Raw genomic sequence first — 6,023 nt, forward strand, 5'->3', positions numbered from 1 at the left:
GACGGGAACGAAGCCCCGACCCCGTGGCAGGGGGACCCGCACGGAGAAGGCGTCCGACCGGCCCCAGCTCGCGCTGCAGGCTCCGGGTTGACCTGGTGACTCCCCTGCCTCGGGTGGCCCCGATCCTTTTTTTCCGTTTTTTTTTTTTTCCGTTTTTTGGCCGGAGAGTGGTCGGGATGCCCCCCCGGCACCCCTTTTGTGGTCGTTGAAAATTTTGTTTCAGACTTCCAGGGGCCCGATCCCTGACCGGGGCGTTTCAGGCTGGCCTGGCGGACTTCTCTGCACAGGCTCCGGATTGACCCGGTGACTCCCCTGCCTCGGGTGGGCCCGATCCTTTTTTCCGTTTTTTTTTTTTTTGGGTCCGGAGAGTGGTCTGGATGCCCCCCCAGAACCCCTTTTGGGGTCGGTGAAAAATTTTTTTCAGACTTCCAGGGTCCCGATCCCTGACCACGGCGCCGCAGGCTGGTCTGGGGGACTTGTCTGGCGAGGGCAGGCACAGGGTTGACATGGTGTCCGGACGGGAAGGAAGCCCCGAGCCCCGGGGCACGGGTACCCGGCCTGAGCGGGGTCCGTCCGGCTCCAGCCCGCGGGGGAGGCTCCGGGTTGACCTGGTGTCCGGAAGCCCCGAGCCCCAGGGCAGGGGTACCCGGGCTGATCGGGGTCCGTCCGGCCCCAGCCCGCGGTGCAGGCTCCGGGTTTACCTGGTGTCCGGAAGCCCCGAGCCCCAGGGCAGGGGTACCCGGGCTGATCGGGGTCCGTCCGGCCCCAGCCCGCGGTGCAGGCTCCGGGTTGACCTGGTGTCCGGAAGCCCCGAGCCCCAGGGCAGGGGTACCCGGGCTGATCGGGGTCCGTCCGGCCCCAGCCCTCGGTGCAGGCTCCGGGTTGACCTGGTGACTCCCCTGCCTCGCGTGGCCCCGATCCTTTTTTCCGTTTTTTTTTTCCTTTTTTGGCCGGAGAGTGCTCGCGATGCCTCCCCCCCGCCACCCCGTTTTGGGTCGGTGGGAAAAAAATCAGACTTCCAGGGACCCGATCCCTGGCCGCGGCGTTTCAGGCTGGCCTGGCGGACTTCTCTGCACAGGCTCCGGGTTGAACCAGTGACTCCCCTGCCTCGGGTGGGCCCGATCCTTTTTTCCGTTTTTTTTTTTTATTTATTTTTTGGCCGGAGAGTGGTAGGGATGCCTTCCCCGCCACCCCGTTTGGGGTCGGTGAAAAAAAATTCAGACTTCCAGGGGCCCGATCCCTGGCCGCGGCGTTTCAGGCTGCCCTGGCGGACTTCTCTGCACAGGCTCCGGGTTGAACCAGTGACTCCCCTGCCTCGGGTGGGCCCGATCCTTTTTTCCGGGTTTTTTTTTTTTTTTTTTTTGGGGGTCCGGAGAGTGGTCTGGATGTCCCTCAGATCCCCTTTTGGGGTCGATGAAAATTTTTTAAAAAGACTTCCAGGGTCCCGATCCCTGACCACGGCATCGCAGAGTGGCCTGGGGGGCTTGTCCGGCGGGGGGCAGGCTGCGGCTTGACATGGTGTCCGGACGGGAAGGAAGCCCCGAGCCCGCGGCAGGGGGACCCGGGCGGAGCGGGGTCCGTCCGGCCCCAGCCCGCGGGGGGAAGGCTCCGGGTTGACCTGGTGTCCGGAAGCCCCGAGCCCCGGGGCAGGGGTACCCGGGCTGATCGGGGTCCGTCCGGCCCCAGCCCGCGGTGCAGGCTCCGGGTTGACCTGGTGTCCGGAAGCCCCGAGCCCCAGGGCAGGGGTACCCGGGCTGATCGGGGTCCGTCCGGCCCCAGCCCGCGGTGCAGGCTCCGGGTTGACCTGGTGACTCCCCTGCCTCGGGTGGCCCCGATCCTTTTTTCCGTTTTTTTTTTTTTTTCATTTTTTGGCCGGAGAGTGGTAGGGATGCCTTCCCCCGCCACCCCGTTTGGGGTCGGTGAAAAAAAATTTCAGACTTCCAGGGCCCCGATCCCTGGCGGGGCGTTTCAGGCTGGCCGGCGGGACCTCTCGGGCACAGGCGCCGGGTTGACCCGCTGACTCCCCTGCCTCGGGTGGCCCCGATCCTTTTTCCCGTTTTTTTTTTTTTTTTCATTTTTTGGCCGGAGAGTGGTAGGGATGCCTTCCCCCGCCACCCCGTTTGGGGTCGGTGAAAAAAAATTTCAGACTTCCAGGGCCCCGATCCCTGGCGGGGCGTTTCAGGCTGGCCGGCGGGACCTCTCGGGCACAGGCGCCGGGTTGACCCGGTGACTCCCCTGCCTCGGGTGGCCCCGATCCTTTTTTCCGTTTTTTTTTTTTTTTCATTTTTTGGCCGGAGAGTGGTAGGGATGCCTTCCCCCGCCACCCCGTATGGGGTCGGTGAAAAAAAATTTCAGACTTCCAGGGCCCCGATCCCTGGCGGGGCGTTTCAGGCTGGCCGGCGGGACCTCTCGGGCACAGGCGCCGGGTTGACCCGGTGACTCCCCTGCCTCGGGTGGCCCCGATCCTTTTTTCCGTTTTTTTTTTTTTGGGTCCGGAGAGTGGTCTGGATGCCCCTCAGATCGCCTTTTGGGGTCGCTGAAAATTTTTAAAAAAGACTTCCAGGGTCCCGATCCGTGACCACGGCGTCGCAGGGTGGCCTGGGGGGCTTGTCCGGCGGGGGGCAGGCTGCGGCTTGACATGGTGTCCGGACGGGAAGGAAGCCCCGAGCCCGCGGCAGGGGGACACGGGCGGAGCGGGGTCCGTCCGGCCACAGCCCGCGGGGGGCAGGCTCCGGGTTGACCTGGTGTCCGGAAGCCCCGAGCCCCAGGGCAGGGGTACCCGGGCTGATCGGGGTCCGTCCGGCTCCAGCCCGCGGTGCAGGCTCCGGGTTGACCTGGTGTCCGGAAGCCCCGAGCCCCAGGGCAGGGGTACCCGGGCTGATCGGGGTCCGTCCGGCCCCAGCCCGCGGTGCAGGCTCCGGGTTGACCTGGTGTCCGGAAGCCCCGAGCCCCAGGGCAGGGGTACCCGGGCTGATCGGGGTCCGTCCGGCCCCAGCCCGCGGTGCAGGCTCCGGGTTGACCTGGTGTCCGGAAGCCCCGAGCCCCAGGGCAGGGGTACCCGGGCTGATCGGGGTCCGTCCGGCCCCAGCCCGCGGTGCAGGCTCCGGGTTGACCTGGTGACTCCCCTGCCTCGGGTGGCCCCGATCCTTTTTTCCGGTTTTTTTTTTTTTTTTCATTTTTTGGCCGGAGAGTGGTAGGGATGCCTTCCCCCGCCACCCCGTTTGGGGTCGGTGAAAAAAAATTTCAGACTTCCAGGGCCCCGATCCCTGGCGGGGCGTTTCAGGCTGGCCGGCGGGACCTCTCGGGCACAGGCGCCGGGTTGACCCGCTGACTCCCCTGCCTCGGGTGGCCCCGATCCTTTTTCCCGTTTTTTTTTTTTTTTCATTTTTTGGCCGGAGAGTGGTAGGGATGCCTTCCCCCGCCACCCCGTATGGGGTCGGTGAAAAAAAATTTCAGACTTCCAGGGCCCCGATCCCTGGCGGGGCGTTTCAGGCTGGCCGGCGGGACCTCTCGGGCACAGGCGCCGGGTTGACCCGGTGACTCCCCTGCCTCGGGTGGCCCCGATCCTTTTTTCCGTTTTTTTTTTTTTTTTCATTTTTTGGCCGGAGAGTGGTAGGGATGCCTTCCCCCGCCACCCCGTATGGGGTCGGTGAAAAAAAATTTCAGACTTCCAGGGCCCCGATCCCTGGCGGGGCGTTTCAGGCTGGCCGGCGGGACCTCTCGAGCACAGGGGCCGGGTTGACCCGGTGACTCCCCTGCCTCGGGTGGCCCCGATCCTTTTTTCCGTTTTTTTTTTTTGGGTCCGGAGAGTGGTCTGGATGCCCCTCAGATCGCCTTTTGGGGTCGGTGAAAATTTTTAAAAAAGACTTCCAGGGTCCCGATCCGTGACCACGGCGTCGCAGGGTGGCCTGGGGGGCTTGTCCGGCGGGGGGCATGCTGCGGCTTGACATGGTGTCCGGACGGGAAGGAAGCCCCGAGCCCGCGGCAGGGGGACCCGGGCGGAGCGGGGTCCGTCCGGCTCCAGCCCGCGGTGCAGGCTCCGGGTTGACCTGGTGTCCGGAAGCCCCGAGCCCCAGGGCAGGGGTACCCGGGCTGATCGGTGTCCGTCCGGCCCCAGCCCGCGGTGCAGGCTCCGGGTTGACCTGGTGACTCCCCTGCCTCGGGTGGCCCCGATCCTTTTTTCCGTTTTTTTTTTTTTTTCATTTTTTGGCCGGAGAGTGGTAGGGATGCCTTCCCCCGCCACCCCGTTTGGGGTCGGTGAAAAAAAATTTCAGACTTCCAGGGCCCCGATCCCTGGCGGGGCGTTTCAGGCTGGCCGGCGGGACCTCTCGGGCACAGGCGCCGGGTTGACCCGGTGACTCCCCTGCCTCGGGTGGCCCCGATCCTTTTTTCCGTTTTTTTTTTTTTTTTTCATTTTTTGGCCGGAGAGTGGTAGGGATGCCTTCCCCCGCCACCCCGTATGGGGTCGGTGAAAAAAAATTTCAGACTTCCAGGGCCCCGATCCCTGGCGGGGCGTTTCAGGCTGGCCGGCGGGACCTCTCGGGCACAGGCGCCGGGTTGACCCGGTGACTCCCCTGCCTCGGGTGGCCCCGATCCTTTTTTCCGTTTTTTTTTTTTTTTCATTTTTTGGCCGGAGAGTGGTAGGGATGCCTTCCCCCGCCACCCCGTTTGGGGTCGGTGAAAAAAAATTTCAGACTTCCAGGGCCCCGATCCCTGGCGGGGCGTTTCAGGCTGGCCGGCGGGACCTCTCGGGCACAGGCGCCGGGTTGACCCGGTGACTCCCCTGCCTCGGGTGGCCCCGATCCTTTTTTCCGTTTTTTTTTTTTTTCATTTTTTGGCCGGAGAGTGGTAGGGATGCCTTCCCCCGCCACCCCGTATGGGGTCGGTGAAAAAAAATTTCAGACTTCCAGGGCCCGATCCCTGGCGGGGCGTTTCAGGCTGGCCGGCGGGACCTCTCGTGCACAGGCGCCGGGTTGACCCGGTGACTCCCCTGCCTCGGGTGGGCCCGATCCTTTTTTCCGAGGTTTTTTTCCATTTCGGCCGGAGAGTGCTCTGGATGCCCCCCCAGCACCCCTTTGGCGGTCGGTGAAATTTTTTTTTTTAGACCTCCAGGGGCCCGATCCCTGGCCGCGGCGTCGCAGGCTGGCCTGGAGGAGCTCTCCTGCGGGGACAGGGTCCGGGTTGACCCGGTGACTCCCCTGCCTCGGGTGGGCCCGATCCTTTTTTCCGTTTTTTTTTTTTTTTCCCGGAGAGTGGTCTGGGTGTCCCCCCAGCACCCCTTTGGGGGTCGGTGAAAAATTTTTTTTCCGACTTCCAGGGGCCCGATCCACGGCCGCGGCGTCGCAGGCTGGCCTGGTGGCCTTCTCTCGCTCCGGCCGCGGATGGCGAGACGCTCGGCCACCAGGTCAACCCGGAGGAAAAACGGCTGAAAAAAAATCGCTAAGTCCCTGCTCGGCCACCAGGTCAACCCGGAGGAAAAACGGCTGAAAAAAATTTTCTAAGTCCCTGCTCGGCCACCAGGTCAACCCGGAGGAAAAACGGCTGAAAAAAATTACTAAGTCCCTGCTCGGCCACCAGGTCAACCCGGAGGAAAAAACGGCTGAAAAAATTTTTCTAAGTCCCTGCTCGGCCACCAGGTCAACCCCAGGAAAAGGCTGAAAAAATGGCTAAGTCCCTGCTCGGCCACCAGGTCAACCCCAGGAAAAGGCTGAAAAAATGGCTAAGTCCCTGCTCGGCCACCAGGTCAACCCCAGAAAAAGGCTGAAAAAATTTCTAAGTCCCTGCTCGGCCACCAGGTCAACCCCATTGAAAGTAACGGGTTGACCTGGTGGCCGGCAGTCTCACGGAAGTCCGGATGGGGTCGCCAAAACTCCCTTCGGCCGACCGAGGGAACCACGAGGTCGGATTGATTTTCAGATTGGTCCCGCTAAAATGGCGGTTGGATTTTTCACATAGTTCATTCCGACGGGTGCGCGGAGATTTCTGAGGACAGGTTTTTCAGAACCTCTGAGAACCAGAGATGA

The sequence above is a fragment of the Lepidochelys kempii genome, unplaced genomic scaffold (genome assembly GCF_965140265.1).
Source record: "Lepidochelys kempii isolate rLepKem1 unplaced genomic scaffold, rLepKem1.hap2 scaffold_113, whole genome shotgun sequence".
Taxonomy (NCBI): domain Eukaryota; kingdom Metazoa; phylum Chordata; order Testudines; family Cheloniidae; genus Lepidochelys; species Lepidochelys kempii.